This window comes from Pelophylax lessonae, assembly GCF_965119305.1.
Source record: "Pelophylax lessonae genome assembly, chromosome: 9".
Classification (NCBI taxonomy): Eukaryota; Metazoa; Chordata; class Amphibia; order Anura; family Ranidae; genus Pelophylax; species Pelophylax lessonae.
The window spans coordinates 141,637,462-141,660,664 of record NC_138776.1 but is presented as its reverse complement, the minus strand read 5'-3'; the positions used below and the strand labels follow the sequence as shown (position 1 = coordinate 141,660,664).

Genomic DNA, 23,203 nt, shown 5'->3' with positions numbered 1-23,203 from the left:
TTGGCTGTGGGGGACATGGCCGAGCCATGCTGTCTGAGTCTATGTATGCAAATAGCCCAGCTCCGGAACGCCCCTGCACGGGTGTCCCAATTGCAAGCATAATGCTATGGGGGCTTTCAAAAGAAGAAAGCTCTGATGTGGGACTCTAGAAAAGGAGGTAAGGGACCGTTCTGTGCAATCATAAAAAAAATATATATATATTTTATATAAAATTAAAAATATTTTTTGTTTAAAAAATAAAAAACATTTTGTCTTTTTTAATATCACTTTAATACATAAGAAGTTTTTCACTTGTGTGATTCACACAAAAGGGGTCATGCAGCCTCATGGGACAGTCGGAGCAGAATGAAAACTCCAAGCTTTAACCAGACCCTTATGGAAGTCACTAGACTGCTTGAACTGATGAGAAAAGAGATTTATCAGTGTTAGTAAAATAATTGCGTTTCCATGCTCTGTGTACTGTGGGGGACTACATATAGTGACTGCAGGGTCCTGGGTTTAGTAACCCTTTAAAGTAGTGATTTTTAGCAGCCCCATGTAATGTTTCCAGGCTGACTGTCTCCTGAAGCATGTTCCCAGTCTGCAGCAGCTCCTCTATCATGTGCAGTCTTTTGACAATCTCCTACAGCATTTCCGCAGTCTTTAACCATCCCTTGTATCATGTTTGCAGTTACTGACCATATCTTGTATCCTGTATGCAGTCTCTGATAATCTGATAATGAATGTGCACTGAATTTAACGTGCAACCTTTTTGGTGATGTTTGGGACCGCACTTTAAGCCCCACATGTCAAAATCTATTTACTGCTGCTGCTGTAGAAGGACCGCTCTGAGCCTGCTGGGGCTGATGACATCCAAGATGGCCACACCCAGTAGCAATTGCAAGGCTTTTGGATAACTACACAAGAAAAGCTTTTACAGGTAAATATCATCCCTAAATAAATTAAATGTACATATTCTCCTACAGGAAGATTGTGGAAGTAATTTACTTGGTGATCGTCTCTTTAACCTTTCAGCTCTGGAAGGTTTTACCCCCTTAATGAGCAGGCCATTTTTTGCGATTCGGCACTGCGTTACTTTAACAATTGCGCGGTCGTGCGACTCTGTACCCAAATACAATTGGTGTCCCTTTTTTTTTTCCCCCCCCCCACAAATAGCGCTTTCTCTTGGTGGTATTTGATCACCTCTGGTTTTTAGATTTTGTGCTATAAACAAAAAAAAACGACAATTTTGAAAAAACACTATTCTTATACACTGTGCTAAAAAAACATTCCCAATGAAAAAAAAAAAAAATATATATATATATATATATATATATATATATATATATATATATATATATATATATATATATATATATATATATAATCTTAGGCCAATTTGTGTTCTGCTACATATTTAAAAAAAAAAAAAAAAACCCAAAACGTGTTTTAATTGGTTTGCGCAAAAGTTAGTGTTTACAAACTATGGGATAGATCTTTGGACTCTTATAATAAATAAATAAAAAAAAAATGTTTTTTATTTATTTTTTATCAGTAATGACAGCGATCAGCGTTGTGTGGTGTTTTTTTTTTTTTTTTGTGGGACTGCGACATTGTGGCGGACCGATCGGACCCCTGACATTTTTTGACACTTTTTGGGGACCAGTGACATTAATACGGTAATCAGTGCTAAATAATATATACTGGCAGGGAAGAAGTTAATACTGGGGGTGATCAAGGGGTTAAATGTAAGCCTAATTGTGGGGCGGGGAGGGCTCTGTGGAATGCACACAGAGATCTTTATTTCAGCTTAGCTGAAACACACAATCTCACTGTACCTGTGTGACAGGAGAGCCGCCTGCTTTGTTTATATAGGCAGGCGGCTCTCCTGTCAGTTTCCCTGAAGATCGCGGGAGGCCGGCGGCGATTGAGCCCTCTCCTCCCACGGGCTGGCTCCTGCTATGTCTAATGACAGCGGAAGCGGCTCTGGCGGCGCACGCGCGCCACTGAGACCGTGTGCACAATATCACGTTACATGTACGTAATTATGTGCAGCCGAGCCGCCCTGCTGCAGTAAATCTGTGTGGGGCAGTCGGCAAGCGGTTAAAGTGATCCTGTGATGAAGGAAGTGGGAGTTTCCATTGCTGACTTGGTTGTCAAAGGATGAAAGCAATGCAGGCATATTGTCCACAGCCGACTGCAGTCTCCCCTCCGCGCTGAGCAAATTTGTAATATATTTGTCTTAAAGGCCAGGATTAGGATGTGTCCTGCAGGAACAAAGACCCTGAGCAGTAGGAGTTGGTGCCTTGTGGTAAGGAACTCCGCAGTCCAGAAACCAGGCATTGTTCCAATGAACAGCATGGAGAGGCGTTTAAAAAAAAAAAAGGCTTCCACTGATGCACACCTGTGCAGCCTCGCACCGACCTCCAATCAGAACAGGAGCCTGCTGGGAAATGCCTTTCTTCCCCTCTAACTAACTGATCCATGTGACCCGTCACATGACTGGAAGAAAGGCAAGTACATGCTAGTTCCTGGCCCATGTCTGTCATAAGAATGGAGCTGGAATGTATTCTCTATGGTACATCTCACATGTAGTGCGCACAGAAAACCAGGCCACCAACAGCCAGGGATAGTTTCTTTTGTAGAAGAGACAGCATTTCTCTTTTGATGGAAAACCTTTTACCTCTTGGTAATTAAGTTTGATGGACTTTCTCTTTAACGTTGTCCGGTGAGCTTCCATTCACACTGGGGCGGCTTTGAAATCGCACAATTTCAAAGCTGCACATCACTGTTTTGTGCTGCTGAGATTTTCATTGCAGCTTGTGACTTCATACCACAGACGTCTATGAAAATCGCAAAGAGCGGTGCAGGAACCTTTTGTCAAAATTGCTTTAACATGAGCTGTGGCAATTTGAATTGTTCCGTTGCCGACAATTGGGGCACTTGTCATGCGATTTGGAACTGTCAATCACACGACAAAGTGTCAACTAAAGCTTAAGGGAAGATCTGGCATTTGCAATGGTAGATAACTGAAGCCATAAGTTCCTTCAAAGAACTAGCAATAATGAGCCACTGAAATCTGCGGGGGAAAAAAACTGCCGGTCTAGTTTAGATGTATTGGCTACCAGGATTCTGGAATTTGTTCAGTCCTCCTCATTATATAATTGGAAATGAGATCCAATTGTACTTGTGCTTAAGATGCCTCCAAACCCATTAATGGCCTTTTTTTTTCAGTCCTAGACTACTTGTGGTGATTCCTCTCTATCTCCTTGACCTACTCACTCATTCATTAAAAATAATTATAGACTTTAGTTTCAGAAGGCCTGTTATTTTCACTGCTGCAGCCTTAATAACTGCCCATCAGTACATTGTGCAGACATTCATTATACGCAGTGGATAGGCCGCACAGCTGAGGGGCACACTTCATGGTGTAAGGCTGGGTTCAAACCATTGACCGGAGATATTGACAAGCTCTCTATGGAGCCGGTTCACATATCCCTGGAGCGAGTTGCACAGGATTCCTGTGTGTCTTCGGGTCCGGTTCAGGACGCACTGGACCCCTTCTCTGAGCTGCTGGGTGCAGCAGTGTGAACCCAGCCTGAAGCTTGCCAGGCAGTGGACAGGTTGCAGGTGGGAAAAGACCTGGTCACACGTGTCTGGGGTGTTTTTAATGGGCAGGAGAGCCAAGGACAACCGTTTAAGATGCGCGTTTTTTTTTTTTTTCTCATAGCCACTACTTTGTCTCCTAAAAACCAAAGTATTTATGAAATTTTGAGCTTCTTCTTTCCATGATCTGATAAGAACAAATGATAAAGAAGATATAGCCATTGCTTAGAACAGCTCATTGTTTAGCTGACATCAGAGCAGTTGGAAAAAGTACTTCTCACATGCAATGTACGTTACTTGCTATAACATTTCTGCATAATTGTGTACTGGTATTAAAGGAAGGTCGGTACCCCCACGTGACTTCGCAGCATGGGCAGTATGGGTCTTCTGCGAAAGATCTGCTTGTCTGTAGCCAACCCTCATTCTTGAGGGTCTGTAACTGGTATAAACAATGTCTTGACAATGTGTAATACTGAGTAAACTGAGCCGTTGGCATTGTGCTACTTAGTGCTCCTAAACCCAGGAGCTTGCATTCACTATATCTGGTCTCCCACAGTACACAGAACATGGAAATGGAATAGTTTTAAAGCGGAGTTCCGGCCACAAAAAAAAATTTTCAAGGAAAATACCCCCGGGACAGTCAGGGCTAGTGCATTCCACAATGGCTAGCCTCTGATCTGTCCCGGTTCGCACTTACCTGCAAGAAGAAATACTCACTTATAAAATTTCTTCTCAAGCTTTGCTATCTCTGATGTGGGCAGCCGAAGCCAGCGCGATCCTCTTCTGCGTCCTCTTGCGTGTCTTCTTCTCCCAGAATGCACCGGCCCCTCTCGTCACTTCTGGTGCGGCGTTGCATTCCTCCACAGCTTCTGGGCATGCCCAGAAGCTGTTTAGCAGGGAATGCGGCGTTGCACAGGAAGTGACGAGCGGGGCCGGTGCCGTCGCATGGATTCCTGGGAGGGATGACGTTCAGCTACCAGGAATCATTGCAAACCGGAAGTGATGGCGCGGGCCGCAGCCGCCGAGGGAGGAAGTGGAAGAAAGGTGAGTATTTCTTTCTACAATAACAAGGTAAGTTAAAATAAATAAATAAATAAATAAAATCGTAACTATTCATTTCCTTTTCAGGTGAAGAAAAGCAAGCGGGTGGCCACAAAATCGATTATGTCGATTTTGTGGCCAGAACTCCACTTTAATAAATCTAAACTGCTAAATACCTTTTCTCATCAGCCATATATAGCAGTCCTATGACTTCTATCCATCAGGTTAAAGCTTGTTATAGGAGTTTTTATCTACTTGGACTGTCCTATTAGGCTTCAGGACCCCGAACCCTCTACCTGGACAGTGCTGATTGGCCCTGTGCTGATCATACACTCTCCCAAGAAAGGGCAAAAAAAGAAAACTCTAGCAAAACACACCCAACTAAGGATTTGCAGAGTGCCCCTAGGGCTGTGTTCTATCAGCAGATGGATTGAGGACTGTGGAACTGGAGGTTTAGAGGAGACAGGATCAAACAGCCTTTTTAGACAATGCAGAGGATTAACCCCTTAGGTTCAACGGTGAGGACAACAAGCCTGCTTTACTGCATATACAGACTAATTTTAGAAACCCTAACTGGAAATCAGTTTGCTAATAAAAGGGAACAATATACCACACTCGCCTTTTTAGTTTTTAAGCCTAGCTTGTTAAATTGATGAGCCTGTCACAAGGGATGTGGTGTCCTGGTGTATTGCGTTTAACACATGATTTTTTTTTTTTCTCCACACAACGTAATGCATTAAAGTGGCTGTAAAAGTCAGGTTTTTTTAACCTTAGAGCAGTGTTCCAGTTTGGGGGAAAAAAAAAAATTAAAGTCAGCAGCTACAAATACTGTAACTAATCTAGTTGGCACGGCGGTGGGGGAAGGGGGAGTGAGGTCGAACTTCCGAGGGGCTTTCTCACGGATGTGGGGAAGGGTACCTGTCAAATGTGGAGGAAGCAGATGAGCGGAAGTTACACTTTTGGGGTGAACTCTGCTTTAATGCATTAAGATAAAAAAACCTTCTGTGTGCGGCAGCCCCCTCCCCTACTTACCTGAGCCCCATCTCTTATCCATTGATGTTGCAGAAGATACTCTGCTGCCCAGAGCAGCATGGCACCATTGGCTCCTGCTTTCAATAGAAGTCATTGAGCCAATAAGGTGAATAGGGGGCCAGAGCTGCACCTAAGCTTTGGTGCTCCATAAGCAACCGGCTTGCCTTGAGGGCACTCGTCAGGAGGAAGGGGCCAGGAACACCGAAGAGGGACTCAAAAGGGGAAGAATTGGGGATGCTCTGTGCAAAATCACTGCACAAAGCAGGTAAGTATGATCTGTTTTATTTTAAAGCAATGAAAAAAAATTGAGCCTTTTAGTATTACTTTAAGGCAGACCATTCCAATGAATAGCCTATCGACTCACTAAAATGGGCAACACACCTAAAACATAACCATTGTTTTCATCTGTACTAGTATACTTACAGCCCATTCAAAATGATTGGGCTGCCTTGGGTCCTGTTCAAACCTGAGTGATTTTTCTGCTTGTAGCTCTAATACACTTAATCAAAACCCCATTCATTTCAGTGGCCCTTGTTCACATCTGAGCATTTTGTTACCAGTATCAAAGACGCTTGTTCATGCTGCCCTTTGCGAATGGCTGCGGGTGTCAATACAAAGCTAATGACACCCCAAGATCGGCTAGCAGATCACAGCCCAAACTGAATTCGGACAAGAATCTGATTGCATTGGTGTGGACATCCATGTGATCCGATTCCAGTGCGGGGGGGGAAAAAACGGTTCCTGCACCTTTTTCATGCGAATCCAATGCGAGTAGAGCCATACGACAGTGTGGCTGAATTCGCATTGCACAGACATCACTTGTGATTTGCACAACAATGCTGTGCGAATCACTTGCAATGTTTGTGTTTGCAGTAGGTGTGAACCCAGTTTTGGGGCTAGTTTACAATTTAAAACCATGGCTTCAGGCAGGCTTTGTTTAAAGCTGTCTGAACGCTAGGAAAAGCCCTTGTCACTAAATAAAATGGTTAGCTTAGTTATGTTTATACCTTGCTTTTACTTTGTTTTGCTTAAAAAATTTATGCCCCATGTCGCTTTAGTGATGCTTCAAAGCCTTCATAGAAGTCTGACAAAGCTCGCTTGAAGCATCATTGAAGCTGCATCAAAACATCATCAAAGCTTCAAAAAACATCAAAGCATCAAAAAAGCATGTTGGAGCGGTAGGCTCCTTAATGTGTGAAACTAAAGCAAGAGTAAATGAGCCCTTAAGGCTATCTGGCTTTAGTATTTTTAGATGAAAGTGCTTCTAGTAGATTTTTTAGTAGTTGGGTTTACATGTTGTAATGTCAATAGTTGTGTTTTTATCTTTCAAAATTTTCAGCTTTTACAAATGTAGCAGTTTGTTCTAGGGCAGTGTTTGGCGAACCTTGGCACCCCAGATGTTTTGGAACTACATTTCCCATGATGCTCCTGCCTGCACTCTGCAGTGTAGTTGAGCAACATGGGAAATGTAGTTCCAAAACATCTGGGGTGCCAAGGTTCGCCATCACTGTTCTAGGGTAACAACTTTATCTCCTTTTTTTTTCCCTGCAGTCTCCAATGCCCCCTGGTTGAGACTACAAGCGACTGTGCTGACGCACAACCACTGTCCACCTTTGTCCCTATCGGGTCGCCAGTTCAGAGCAGTTATGTACATCTGATACTGAATCAAGCCAGCAGAGTGCGATAAAAATGAATGGTGTTTAAAAAAAAAAAAAAAAAAGAATAAATGGCAGGCGGAGAGAAATACATGACCCATTGTCTTCCACCCATGGACCTCCTTGCTGCAGTAAGCGGAGAATTCAGTGTGGGAACACACCATGGCCCACTTTTAATAATGGGAATTAATTATTAATGATATGAATTACAGTTAAAAAAAAAAAACCTGTAGCCTTTACAACCTCTTTTTTAGATACGGGAAATCTGATATGTTGCCATTTCTGATAACCGGTTTGCAAATAAAGAATCCTTTTATGCCAACTACAAATAAATTGATCAAATTACCAGTGATAAGGATTGCCAATGTCTAGGTCATTAGCACAAATTTGAATGTGGTCTCTATGCAAGATCTCATTTACAGTATGTATAAGCAAAAACAATGTGGCCTACATACATATATTAAGATTTGCTTATACGTTCTTTTGGCCAGGGCTGTAAGTACAGTGACTACCTGGAAGATAACAGGTTGGGTATGTTTTATAGAACCATACAGCCTTAGGCCTCATGCACACAAGGAGTTTTAAAAAAACAAGCTGCAAAGCCACTACTGACGCCAGGAAAAAGCCGCTGACATCCGCAATCCCATTGACATGCATTATGTCCTTATATCACCCGCAAACGGATGGGGTGATATACGGACATACGGAACGCCCATGTGAAAGAGGCCTAAGGGCTCTTTCACACGGGTGTTCCGTATGTCCGTTTTTCATCCCATCTGTTTGCGGATGAAAAACGGACATAATGTATCTCTATGTAAATACGGATGTCAGCGGATGATCATCCGCTGACATCCGTTTTTCATCCGGTCCGTTCAGTTTTTTGGAACGGAAGAGAACCCTATTTTTTCTTCCGTTCAAAAAACGGAACGGACGCAAAAACGGATGTCAGTGGTGTCGTGTTTACAACAGCTGACCGTTCTTCTCTCTCAGCGATCGCGGGTGTCAGGCCGCAATCGGAGCCGCCTGACCCGTGCATTGGCTTTCCTGCTGCCGAGTAGGTCTACGTGGGGTTGCGTGGGAGAGCCACACTGCCGCAGTAAAATGGCGGCATGCGGTCGGCAACCGGTTAAGAAAAAGCTAACTTTCATTGCATTCTGCTGCAGATATATCATGTCCTCATTCAGTGCCAACTCTTTCGGGAAGAAGGATGCCTAGTGTCTATTGGGGGCCAAGATCTGGGACGGTGCCCAACCTAGAGTTGGGCAAGAAACTAAGAGATTTATAGTTTGCAGAGTGCCGTCCTTCACTGTGTAACATAACGAACATTGCCATTTTATTAGTGTACATTTACTTTTTTTTTCTCCTTTTGTTGCATATTAGATACTTGTTACATAGTTACATAGTAGGTGAGGTTGAATAAAGACAATAGTCCATCCAGTTCAACCTGTGTAGGTGTGTGTGGCTGTAATCATCTCACATAGCCCTGAATGTTCTGATCCTTGAGATGTACGTCTAAGAGTCTTTTGAAAGCCACCATACTTCCCGCAGAAACCACCTCTTGTGGTAGAGAATTCCACAATCTTGTAGCCCTAACAGTAAAGAACCCCCCACGTTGCCTGAGGTTAAAACGCTTCTCTAATCGCATTGTATGCCCTCGAGTCCTCATGCAATCCCTACAACTGAACAGCTTTTTTTCTAAGCTGAGATCCCCATTGAGATATTTATAAATTGCTATCATGTCCCCCCTCAGGCGTCTCTTCTCCAGGGAGAATAAATCGAGCAGTTGCAGTCGCTCTTCATAATTAAGGCCTTGCAGGATCTTTGCATTTTGTCTACCTGCATCTACTCCAGTGAATGGCATGTCTCAGGATGATTTTCCTGCTGGTGACAGGAATTTTTTTTTAGGGGGGTTAAAAGAGAAGTCTGTCCCCCTGCCGACTCTAAAGCTGAGAACCGAGTGATCAAACCCATTGATTGCCCAGTTCTTAATGCTCCCTGAGCAGAGAGCCGGTGACTCTGTCACTGGCTCTCTGCTCTGGCCCTCCATGCTCCCTGGAGCACTGGGCTGTGGAGGAGGCGGCAGCAGCCAGCTCAGGCCCTCAGGGGCTTGCTTGAGAGGCTGAGCCTTTTGCCAGTCTAGGCAAGCGGGCAGATCCTAACCATATGGATGCAATCTTTTCCAAGCCTGGGCTGGCTTTGCGAAGCATGCTATCTGCTGAAAACTGGTCACAGGAGTGCAAAATGAACTGCACTCCTGTTATCCACAGTATAAGTACAGCCAAACAAGCTTTGGCTGTACTTCTCCTTTAACACAGCTGGGAGATGGGGATAGAGTGATGTCCCCCAATAACAAAAAAAAGTCTGCACAAGGATCTTTAGCGCAGAATTGGTATAACTGAAAACTGCAGATTAAAAAATATTGAAAGTTTCGAATAATGTGATTTTAGTGATTGGGTTTATATATAGTTTAATTTACTGGTATAAGAAGCTGTAGCTTCCCTGAATTTCTTAGTATTTTCTGCTCTATTTGGGTTGCTGCCAACTTTTTAGAGACAACCACACAAGTATTATGACATAAGTAGTGAGTGTGGTAATTTTTGTCATTTATTACTGTCTCCCGTAAAAAATAATTTTCTTTCATCCTCCAAATAGTATGATTAATGCAGGCTCTCTACTAGGACTAAAGATGATCTATATTACACCCTTCCCCCTAGAAACCCATAAGATTTATTTACGGTTTCTGCTCAGTAAAATGTGTTCTGGTTATTGGAGCAAATTGTTCATATTTTGTGGCACGTTAGAGTTTGTATATGCAGTAGACTAGGGCCTCGTTCACATGGGCCTACTTAAGTGTACACTGGTGACAGGGGTGTATTTTGCCTGTATGGCATGTACAGGTGTTCTGTGCATCTTCATACAGGCAGTCTCATTCATTTCAATTGGGACCCAGTGGCTGCAGGGACACAGCTTCTACTTCCTATTTGACATTCCTGTGTGTGGGGGGGGGTTTTGTCCTAGAATGCAGAAAGTGTGCGTTCGGGGACATTTACACACACACGCATGCCAAATCGGAAGTAGCAGCTGTGTCCATGCAGACGCTGCATCCCCATTGTCATGAATGGAACTGCCTGCATACGGATGCATAATGCACCTGTGCATCTCTTGCAGGCAAAACGCGGCCTTCACACAGGTGTACGTAGCCATGCAGCATTTTGCTTTTAGCCTAGAATCACTCATTTGACCATTTGACAAAAATTTACCATTTTAACTACTTTGGCTGTCGTGTCCCAAGCAAGGTGACTGATCGGGGCAAGTGAAAGTTGCCTTGTGCCTCCTGGCCTAGTTTAAAACGAGTATCCCTGCATATCCTAGGACTTCTCATAAAATATTTTTTTTTTTTTTTTTTTCTTTTGACTTTTATAGTACATTGGCACTTTTCATGCGTTTAAGCACACCATACAGCTTTTTGGAAGAAAAAAAAACCTTTTTCTTTGCCTGGACTTTTAGAGTTGCCATCATTGGCCCATATCTCAGAGACAGGTTTGATACCTCCCCCCTGGATCTGCAAGTTTGGAGAAACTTCTAGAGAAGTGGGCGGAGGACTCATCTGCATACCTAAGGGAACTTGGCCAATCCCTAGGCAGAATGTCCTGGCAGGGTGGCTGAGTCAGCCCTTAAATATGGTGGAGCCATGCCAGCAGGAGAGTCGGGTGGAAGATGGAGTGCGAAGGAGACTGTTGGAGACCTAGGAGACCCTCGAGGGGAGCTCTGTGTCTAGGCTGGGGTTTAGGCAGGCTTGAATCTTTTCAGCATCTGGTTTGAGAGGGAGTCTTGCCAAAGAGCAACAGGGAGCAAGGAGGACAGAGTGAGTACATTGGCACACCCAGGGATTCACAAGGGAAGAGACAGCCAAATGTAGCAAGGTGTCAAAGGACAGCGCTGTGCTTTAACCCTTTATCCCGTATCCTGGGAGATCTTCGGAACAGCTGGGTGGTCTGGTATTATCTGAAGGTGGCGAAGCTGGAACAGTTCTACAAGACAAGGGAAGGTACTCCTGCATGCAGCTTTTCAATGCTTTGTGCTATTTTCCAAAGGGACTGAAAGCTCCTGGTTCGTAAGGGACTTTGCCACTGATCCCAGAGACTGGTTGTTTCTAACAAGGAGAGCAGTCTAGGCTCTTTTCTCTGTACGTAGCAAGGAAATTGTCCTCGTCGGTTTCTTCAAGTCAAATTGGGCATTCCATAATCCCTATACCCTATCCAAGTTATTTTCCCCAATAAAGCAACAAAAACAAGCCCATGGACTGATTTCTTGTGTCTGGATGCAAGCTTGAATTGCGTGTTGCCTTTCTGTGCAGGAGTAGTGGGACCAGTAGCAAGCAGCCCCTGCGGGGGTAGTGGCACAAGTATACAGAGCAACGTGTTCCCAGACCATGACTAAAAACCTCATTGAAATCAGTGTCTTAAAGCCAGATTCTATAAATGGTGATTTTGTATAATGGACGCGAGTAATCCTGAAATAAAGCTATGAAACTGCTAGGAGAAGGCAGGCCCTGCGTAAGTTTAGTTATGTCAAGTCTATATCCTGTTGCATGGGATTCCTTCCTTGCACATTACTCTACCTGTCAGAAGATGAGCACATCTCCTCCAGTGGTGGGGTGTACTCAATACTGCAGAGATTGGTGCTCGTGTTGTGCCATTCTCTGCGCCTGTGCGCCCAAGTAGATGTGATCACGCACCTCCATGCTAGGGCTGTGTCCATTATGCCCTGAGCTCACAGAAAATTGGTTAAATTACATTGGGCACTGTTTAACCCCCATCAGGGAATTTCATACTGTACATGCTAGATGACTTGCCCTTCAACTGTTAAAAAAATAATTTTGGTGTTGATCCTTCAGCAATTTGAAGGAGCAGTTTTAAATGAGACTCCATTGAATTTCAGTATGCTGCAACTAATCTGGGGAACAAATGAAACAGTGGCTGGTATGGACTGCTAAATAAGCCTTCTGTAACGTTTTAAGTGAGCCTAGTGATGACGGTGATGATAGCCGTTCCAGACAACAAATGAAAGGGAGTTCAGTGAGCTGCCAAAGCTATCCATTAATTAAACAACTTTCTAGTTCTGCATAGTGCTGTGCAATCTCCATAGATGGTCAAGCAACAGAAATGTATTATTCAAAGCCTGTGTTGTGTAACTTCTGTTCCTTCTGCTTTGAACATCTCTAATTATATTCAAACCTAACCTATAGGGCCAGTTTGGATCCCATTGGTGGCTGTGGCATTCCTATTAGTAGTCGTGTTTTTACATCAGGCTTTCTGCATAGGAGGGAGGCAGCAAGGAGGATGTGCAGTATCGCCAGCAGATGCAAATCAGGATCCTTACATTACACACAAGGGATCGGGGTAGACTCGTGTAAGCCTGGTGTCCAACTGCAATATATGGATGGAAATCGGAACAGGGGGCTGTGCTCTCTGGTTTATGCCCAATGTTAGGATCTTTGTTTTGCTGTAACTAAGGGTGGTGCCAACTTGGCCTCTATTTAGGTCTGTGGTATCCATGGTGCTGCACACGTGTTCAGCTATCACTCCAGCCATTTGAGGTTTCAAAGATCAGTTGAGAGCCAACCTAAGCAAACTAGCAACTGTGACCATTTTCAATGCAGACATCCTTGTATGTAAAATGATGAACATTTAAATAAATACAGGTCAGCTTAACCGAAATAAGGTATGGAGGACCTTTATTCTAAATTTTATTATTTTTTCTCTTGAGAAGTTGTCATTAAAGCGGAGTTCCAGCCATTTACTCACCTGTCCAACGGTCCAGCGATGCGGCCGCCGGAAGCCTCGATCCTCTCCCTCGGCGCCGGCATCACTGCTGTGGGCACCCGGCTGTTACAGTTTGCGGCTTCACAGCCGGGTACCCACTGCGCATGCGCGAGTCGCGCTGCGCGCCGTGATTGGCCGGCAATCTTCTGGGGCCTCTGACGTGTCCCAGAAGATTGCAGGGAGGGAGGGGGAGAGGAGAACTTCCGCTCAGGGCGCCGCGGCGCTCCGAGCGGAAGTGGGAGCGGGTACCTGTCAAAACTAGGTACCCGCTCCCCCCCCCCCAAAAAATGACATGCCAAATGTGGCATGTCGGGGGGTCAGGACTCCCTAAAGCGGAAGTTCCACTTTTGGGTGGAACTCCGCTTTAAGGCTTCATGTACACTAGCAGCTGGTACAAATTTGAGTTTAGGAGCTCTTTTCTCTTTTTTTTTTTTTTTAAATTTTATTTTTTCCTCCAAAGCTTCTTAACTCAGCACCTGTAAAAGCCTATGTGTCAGTGTACACATAGGCTGTTAGCAGTTTTTAGTAGCTGCTGTTGTTAGGTGAGGTTTAACCTCCCTCTCGTAAACGTGTAAAGGGCCATACACACTATAAGATTTTCTGAAGACTTTTTCCTTCAGATTTACCTTTTCTCTGTAGTGCAAGGGCCTGCCAGATTGCATACAAATTGAGTTTAGGTTTGACCTCCTATTTTATGGTTTTGGTATGTCTAAAGGAAAAAGTCTTCAGAAAATCTTAGTGTGTATGGCCCATAAGAATTGCGTTCAGGGTAGTAAAGTTTTGACTGCCGGCCACGGAAAATCTAGCACGTTTTTGCGGCAGTAAATTTGGGCAGGGTGTACTTGAAGCTTAAGATGGGATTCTATCAGGATGTATTGTCTATCTAGTGAACTTGGTAAAAAAATTATTTACTTTGAGGTCATCGGACAAAAGGGGCAAACTAGGCATCTGGAAGAAAAGATTTAACCTGCACGTGGAAAGGATTCTTCACAGTAAGGGCTGTAAAAAATGTGGTTTCTGGGGGATGAGGATCATGGAAATTTGTGTGTGGCGTGTTTTATTCCTTTGGACCAACTGCGGGTATACGGTACTGTAAATGGAGGTTTTCGATTCCCAAATCGATACAAATTGCGGGAAGTGCTTGCGATCCCAGTTACTTCCAATGGCACCCCGATCGTGGCACGATTGAGCGATTTTTGTTTGCCAAATCAAGAGAATCCTGTCGCTCAAGAGTTCCGGAACTTCTTTTGAGCAACATGCGTCCCGCGATTCTGTTCTGTTTTACCACAAATTCATTGGGTGAAAAACGCAGCAAAAACACACCGCGATGGGGGAGGCATTGGAATGTACGGGGATCCCAAGCATGTCCCGTGATTTGCGTTAATGCAGCGAGTTCTACCCGCGGCCCGGGATGCCTAGATGTGAATGGAGCCTAAATCTCTGATTGACTAAAAATTGCCTGTAGCTGTCGGTTTTGTTAATTCTGTAGATGTACAGTATGTTTGGGTTGTACCTGCCTTTATGATCCCATTCATTCCAAATCCTACATTGATTTGTCGAATACCTAGAAATTGAAATGAAAGGCTTGTTGTACATTTTTGGATTCTAGTGAAGCACTGCTTTCTTGGTGTCACATTATTATCACATGAGTGTTCTCACTTAACACGCAAAGTGGATTTCACTGACAAAACATACGGGGTCATATAAATGATTGATCCAGATGGTTGGCAAAGTGCTGATTGCAGTTTACAGTTTTGCTAATTACTTTAACAGTGTGGTTTTAGACTTCTAATTTTCCTGTAAATGATGTCATTGTCCAATGCTTTTTTTTTTTTTTTTTTCTTAAGAGCATGTATTTCCAATTGTGGTGATGTAAGAATTTTTAAACTTTGGGTACCAGTTGGAAGATGGCTTCTTGCGCAACATATTTAGCGCAACATATTTAGCCATTCGTGAGATCCTTTCATAACCCTAAAAGAAGGAACTGAACACTCTTTTCTTTTCTCAGCAGTCTCCAGACAGATGAAATTAAGATTCCTAACACCTTCTTCTTTGTGTCATTCTGGTAAATTAACTATTATATGGAATACAAGAAATACAAGAAAACTCTGCATCTATTGATTGTTAATCCTCCTGCCTCTAGCATTCCTAAATGGATAGGAAAAAATATTTGCTTAAACTTTTTTTTTTTTTTTTGTTACTTCCTGGTTTCTTTTCTTATGATGGCCTACATTCCATTAGCTTAAGGAGGACACGTTTTCTCTGCTAAACGCACTCCTGCATGCATGCCTGAACTAAGGGCAGCTGGATTCCAGGAAATGCTATAGGAATCCTTTGCCCTTAAGATGACCATGGCTAGAAATGCAAGGGGGTGGCTTTTCAAAGTGATTACTCAATAAAATTAAGCATAGAGACAAGGATGGACAGAGGTGTTTGCTTTAAACATTAAAAAGTCTTTAAATAGTGTTTGGTTTGTGGTGCTCAGTTGCAATGGAGATCCGCTTTAAGTCTCCTCTATGCAATCCATTGTAACTCTTTGACCAGGAGAAGGTTGGTGGACCAGAATATTGACCTTTTACAGGTGGAAGTCGATATTTCCATACTGATACCTTATGTTTGGGAGCTACTTGAATGAGTGGCCTGCAGAATAAACAGAGATGTTACATGCATCACTAGCTGCCTTCATTTAAAGTGGAGCTTCACCCAATAATAACCCTCCAAATCATTATTTTCCACCCCGCAGTCTGGATATAAAATTGTGTGGGTTTACTTTTTTTTATTTTTTGTTTTTTTATTTTTTTGTGACGCGAGTACCTTTTTTTGGTTGTAATTATTCTTTTATTCCTGCCTAGGCCAGGTCGATGTACCCTTGGTCTTCCTACATTATGATCTCGCATATGTGCTATAGGAGGCCGGCAGTGAATAGTAAGGGAGTGACAGTCGGCAACCAAATTCAAGATGGTGGCACAAAACCTCTGCAGCCTTGCAAACAATGCGGCTATACCAAACCTGTCTTTTTTTTTTTTTTTTTTTTTTTTTTTTTTTTTTTATGGCTGCATGTTGTAGCGGCATTGTTTGCTCTCACTTTTGTTTATTGCATTCACATTTCTCATACTTCGACATATGAAGTTATTCAAATTCTTGTTCCTGTGTGTGGTTGCTCCTTTAGCATGACCTAGCTGAGGAGGTCTGGCGCAGGAAAAGGCCCAGCTTTGATATTGCAGTGATAGTTCTCTTCTGTTTATATGTAAGATTTGCTGGCAGTCCGCATGATGAGCTGACAGTCCATCACAGTGCAAGGCCTTAAACAGTATGTTTCTTCACCAAAAGGAAACTATGGAAGGGTTAACTGTAATGAAACAGATTAGCGCTTCTTAAAACAATGCCTGCATTTGTTACAGCAAACGTCTTGATTAAATACCAACTTCTGCTTTCACTTATGCTCTTCTGTTATTTTGTTAAGTGGCAGGAACACAATATATTTATATTTTTATTACTCCATAATCTTCCTCCAAAGAGCTTACAATCTAAGGTCCTCAACTCAGTCATACATAGATATACTAGGACCAATTTTGACAGGATCCAATTAATCTACTAGGATGTCTTTGGAGTGTGGGAGGAAACGGGAGTACCTGGAGGAAACCTGCAGAGGGAGAACATGTAAACCCCAGACAGGTAGTAGTGGTTGGGATTCGTACTGGCGACCCTAGTGCTGCTAGGTGGAAGTGCTAACCACTTAGCCACGGCACTTCCCTTTGCAACTTAGTGAAATTGAGCTGTTTCTAGTTTTATAGAGGGTTGTAGGTCTTATGATTTTCTTGCCATAATTTTTTTTTCTCATTTGGGCTAACAAATCATCTGAGCAAGATGTGTCTTGGGTGAGCTACAACTGTACAAGGAATTCATGCCCCAAGATGGCCTTCATGTAAAAGGCTGGTTAAAACCTACTCCTACTCCCATCCATTTTAAGCCCTGTTCTAGCTACCCTGTAAAGAGGTCTATACTTGCCTAATCTAGGGGGGAACTCTGGTCTTGTGAGGTGATCTTCCCAGCAGCCAGCTACAAGGGAAAGGAGAGAGCAGCGGCAATGGCTGTAGAGCTTTGGTGGTATTGTCATCCATAGATATACTGTGGGGCATCCAGTCTCTGCTGTCCAGCCTCTACCTTGAAGTCGGCGCTGGGACCTGATCACAGGACTGGACCAGAGCGCCCTTCACTTTGGCAAGTATACACCTCTTTCCTTTACAGGGTAGTTAGCATAAGGCTTAGAATTGGGTGTGGGAGTAGGTTTTAAAGTAGAACTATGGGCAAATCTATCTATCTTCTATCTCTTGGATAGAGTAAGGGAGTGCAATAACCCCTGTAAGGTTTATTTTTGCCATTTGTGTACCATTGGGTAGATTTACATTCACTTCCTTTCCCATAGCCAAAAAGGAAGTGAAAGGAAATCCCTGCAAATTAAGGAAATCTCTTGGGGACCTCCAGGTCTACAGAACTAGTGTCCCCATTTGAAGATTTCTCCTCTTAGTCTTCTGGGCACAACCCAAAATATGGTGTTTTTTCTTTTACTTTTACTTTCACTTTCAATGAGAATGGTAAACGGGACAAATGAAGAGGGTAGATCTCCCTGACGGGGACACTGACTACAATAACTGACAGATACTCTAATCCTTCTCCCCACTATCCAAAACTAAAAAAAAAAAAAAAAAAAATAAATGTTGCCTTTTAGTTATACTTTAAAGTGGTTGGTTTTAAAGGCAGAATGCTTTTTTTTTTTTTTTTTTTTTTTTTTTATCTTAATACATTCCTTGCAATAAGATAAAAAGCCTTCCATTTGCAGCAGCCCCCCTAATACTTACCCAAGCCCTCTCTCCATCCAGCGATGTCCACGAATGCCTTGGTCGCCTGGGACTCTCCTTTCTGATCGGCTGAGACACAGCGGGCCATTTGCTCCCGCTGCTCTCAATCAAATTCTGCCGAGGGGGGGGGGGGGTGAGGCCGATCCATGGCTTAATCTGAATAGACACAGAGCTGCAGCTCAGCGTGGGTGACCCTATAACAAGCATGAATATTTATTGATTTTTTTTTCTTCTTTATGCGTAAACTGGTGGTGTAAAACTTTCCAGGGTTTTTATAGTGTCTTTAAGTTTGTGTTCATGGTATGTGTTTGTTTTTTGTATGAAGACCATACACATGATAAATGGTGGTTGCTGATGGTTGCAAATGCCCTGATGCAAAACCCAAGTCAAACTGCTACTAGGCAGCTGAAATGCATACAGGTATACATTTTTTTAGGTTTTTGTGCACCAGGGGTATATCAATGCATACCCCACGCAAGGGAATTGTTTACCTGCATGCGGAGGCACCCATGTTCCATGCATCCCTATGCAGGGAGTGCCATTGATGCCTGTTGGGATGCACTAGCCAATTTGTACATCCCCATGCAGGTAAAAGCAGCCCTCGCACAGGGTACACATTGATGCACCCTGTGTGAACGAGGCCGTACCTGCTAGGAAACTTGTAATTCTGCACAGCTAGTCTTGAAAAATAAATATATATGCCACACTTTGTTCCTGCTTCAGCCAAAAAGGAAACAAGATTTGAGAACCAAATGATCATATATTGGCAGCAGTATAATTCCTAACCATTCAGGACAGATGGTCAGCCCTAGATTTCTATAGAAAAACGGACAGATTTTTGCAGCATTTTAGACATTCAACTTTATCTAAGATTTTATTACTTCTAAAATTTTTGTTTGGAGGCTTTGAATCTAGATAATTAATGATGCCCTGAGATTCTAATAATTCGTTTACCTAATTGTTCTCCAACATTCCTGCCTCAGTAGGCTTATATAACCCCTACTCCCTAAAAAAAAAGTTGGGATGCTGTGTAAAAGCTACATGAGTACAGAATGGAATAATATGGAAATCTCATAACCTTTTGCTACATTGACAATAGAAACATTAAATGTTTAAATGGATGAAAATATTCAATTTTAAGAAAAATACGGTAATTTTGATATTGATGGTGGCAACATGTCTAAAAAAAAAATGGGGCAGGGCCTTGTTTACCATGGTGTAGCAGGGCCTTGTTTACCATGGTGTAGCAGGGCCTTGTTTACCATGGTGTAGCAGGGCCTTGTTTACCACGGTGTAGCATCCCCTCCTCTTTAAGGCCCTATTCCCTAGTTTGAAGCTCCAAAACACTTGAGGAGAAAAAAAAAAAATTTCTATAGAGTTCACATCTCCACTACAAGTCGCCTGAAGTTGAAAACCATTCTGGAGCTTTCTTCCTAGCTCGAATCATGCAAACTGGTGTGTCTGTCTGTCTCTGTTGGGGTTGTTTGTTCTATAGTGTTTTAGTATGTTTGTGCGTATTGAGTGTGGTGTGTTTTTTTTTTTTTTTTTTCTGCTCAACTGCAATAATAATAAAATTAACAAAATACATAATCCTAAATAAAATGACCCCTAATCCTAAACAGGAACCCTAGTATTAATCTCTATCCACAATTCTGACCTTCTAACCTTAACCCCTGACTTAACAAAATAGGTAAATGACAAAAAATTAACCCCTAGCCCTAATCATTAACCCATTACAAAAAAATAATGAAAAAGAAATCATTTTAAAGTGGATGAACAAGCTGAAAAACATAGCAACAAATGATGAAACACATGATTTTTCTCTATTCGCTAATTTAAAAATGCCCATACAAACCCTCAAAAAAAAAAGCCCAAAAAATGCTCAAACATGACGCTCAGGTGTTGGTAAAGCCTTAACACTTTTTAAATGTCTTGGCATGGAGTAATGTTGTCCCATTCTTGCCCGATAAAGCTTCTTAACTGCTCAGCTGTCCTGGGTTGTCTTTCTCATATTTTTTTTGTGCCTATATTTTCAAATGGTGAAAGGTCTGCACTGCAGGCAGGCCAGTAAAGCACCCAGACTCTACTATAAAGCCATGCTGTTGTCATTGATGCAGTATGCGGTTTAGTATTCTGCTGAAATATGCAAGGCCTTCCCTGAAAAAGATGTCACCCGGATGGGTGCTCTAAAACCTGGATATATCTTTCAGCATTGATGGTACCTTTCCAGATGTGTAAACTTCCAATTCTGTACGCGCAAAGCACCCCCATACTATCAGAGGTAGGCTTTTGAACTGCGAGTTAAGCTAGAAGGTTCTATTCTTTGTAGCCGGGTCCGGACTACCATGTTTGTGTACCGACTTATCTTTTTGTTGTTTGGAATCATTCTTGTTCCCTTTTAATGCTGGACTCAGATGGGATCGTCATCTTGATGATGATTGAAGATTGGCATTGTGGGAGCTATAGTCTTTTAGAGTGCTGATCCTAAGCTTGGATTGCTCAGGAAACTACCTTCCCAGGAAGCAAAAGGGGAAGTGGAGCATCATGGGAGGAGTTGTAAAACAATCTGATGCACAGATTTCAACTCTCTTGCTCCTGGTACCCATCGCGTGCACATCAGCCTGCTGAGTGTGTGGGAGACAGCAGATTGGAGCCTACTGCACAAGGCCTGACCGCTTACAGAACTCAGCCTGTCGCTACACTGCGGTTGTCACTGCAGTTAATCTGAGAGAGAAAGTGGAAGTCGGCTGAATATCCTGAGGCAGCAGAGCGCAGCAAGTTTTCCAGACACCCGAGTGTGGGAGACCGCATCCCCTGTTCCACAGGGCCCTCACAGAAGGACATCAGAGTTGGTGAAAGGGTGCCTGTCCCTGATCCAGACTGCAAGTATACACCTTATCTTTACCCTGAACACACAGTGAAGCAGATGCCAGACCCCTTAGGATTACAATTTAACATCTTGGTATATTAAACTACAGTGGAAATTGTCTTGTATGAGCTCCAACTGCCGGTGAAGAACATTAGCAAGGCCTTGCTAAGGGAAGGGACACTGCTGTATTGTTGCTCTTACTTTGCATTTATGGATGGCACAGAGAACCATGTTCAGACAGTGATTTTTTTTTTTTTTGCTAGTTCTCCGAAGTCCATCATAGAATCGTGCCTGGTTTTAATGCAGCGCCATCTTAGGACCCAAAAATCAGGCATTCAATCTTGCTTTTTGGCCTTGTCACTTGCACACAGAGATTTCTCCAGATTCTTAGAATCTTTTGATAATGATATTATGTACTGTAGATTTTTTTTTTTTTTTTTTTTAAAGCGGTAGTAAACCCATTCTATTAAATTTTTATGGCATAGTAATCATTGCAAGCTAGTGAACTGGGTGCTCGGTGTGAATGGTTCCTACCTTCTTCCTTTCAGTGTAGTCCTTCGTTTTCTGAGCAATGACGTCACTGGTGCATCTGCTCTTCATTACATTTTTTTCTGTAAGCTCTTTGTGCCGGAAAAATTGTGTTTATATGCTGGGGCTACATCATTTCCTTTGCTCAGCGTCAGCCCCGGGGTCCTGTGATTACTCTTTCCCCATTCAGAAGCAGGTTGGCTTGGATTAACTGAACTCTGTCATGGTAAAACCAGAATGAAAACTTGGCTTGGGAAGCACTGCACACGCTTTGCAGTTTTACATTGAACAATATTTTGAAACTGTTCACCAATTTAAAAAGCTGTATTCTAATATTTTGCCAATTTTTACTTCTGAGACACTCTGACTCTCGAAGATGCTCTTTTTCTACCCAATGCATGTTACTGACCTGTTGTCAGTTAACCTAATATGTTGCAAAATGTTGATCCAGTTGATCCTATCGATTTCAGAATATATTTTCTTTGTTCTTAAAATGGTTAGTGTGTGTTTTTTTTTTTTTTTTTGCGGATTTTTAAAGGCTGCTTTAATTGCCATTGGGTTTGATCAACTAAAGGTAAATGGACATTGCACTTTCCAAGTGCAGTTGATCAAGAGCTTCCTAAGCAAAGGGAAACTCTGCTGACTTCCATCATCTAATCATCTGTTGGCTCTTTTTTTTTTTTTTTTCCTTCTTGCATGTGATTGAGTGTTCTTAATAACTGAGGTGAGGTGAAGCTTCACTTTTGCAAAGCTCATGTGTCAATGCCTTTAGTAAAACAACCCCAATGTGTTTGTGTACATGGCGGCCTTTAGCTTCATATTCCAGAGCTGCATTTATTAAAATAGGGCACATATCCCGCATTTGGAGACAAGCATTTTTGTGTATGATTACAGTATGTACAGAAGTCCATACATGTAAAGGGGGAAAAAAATTTGCTTGTAAACGTCAAATCCATGTTTATGTGCATAGACACGAGTTCACTACTTGCCATTTACATGCTTTTTTTTTTTTTTTTTTTTTTTTTTTTTTTTTTTTTTTTTTTTTTTTTTTTTTTTCATGCGTGATATTTCGGCTTATATCTGGTAGCAAGATCCAGCATATTTGTGAGTAAATTAGGTTTGTGTGCAGAGGTCCTTTTAGGTTTTCTGTGATAAGATCTTTCAATGTAAGGACTCATTCTTGCTGGTAGTTTGAAATTGTGTGAATGCATCAATGCTGTACATGTTATCTTACCTTGCAGAGCTTAGATTCATTGAATGAGCTGACCAAAAAATATAAATATTGCAGAATATACAGCCTCGTAGTACATAACTAAGCTCCATTTCATGCTGAATAAACTAAATTATGAATGTATCTTAAATAAAAAGCTATATTTTAGATTTTCTTTTTCCAAAAGCATTTTATTCAAATTTGATAAAAAAAAGAACTGAGATTCAACATGACTGATCCACTGTGTGGGTGCATTGTGTAAAACCATATGCATAGTATTTCAGTGGTGTGAGCATTAACAAAAACTACCAAGCTGCAGTTGCAGGTTTTTTTTTTTTTTTTTTCTAATTTTTCTTTCCACATTCAATTTCAGGAATACTGATCTAGTGAGTTGGCATCCTTCTATTTTTTTTTTTTTTTTTATTTTACTGTCAGTTTTTTTTACTGTAAAATAACTACTGTACATCATTTTAAGTGCAGTTTAAAGGTACAAATACAGCTTTTTTAGCTGGTGCATATGACATGTGATTGCAGAATCGAGGGATGTTGTGTTTTTTTTTTTTTTTTCCTTCAAAACCACCATCCAGCTCACAGCATGC

The 23,203-nt window shown here is 42.2% G+C and overlaps 1 protein-coding gene across 1 annotated transcript in view; it reads left to right on the top strand.

Annotated features, from left to right (window-relative positions):
* Positions 1–23,203, top strand: part of MCU (mitochondrial calcium uniporter) — a 206,399-nt gene that overhangs the window by 31,210 nt on the left and 151,986 nt on the right. The window lies entirely within an intron of this gene.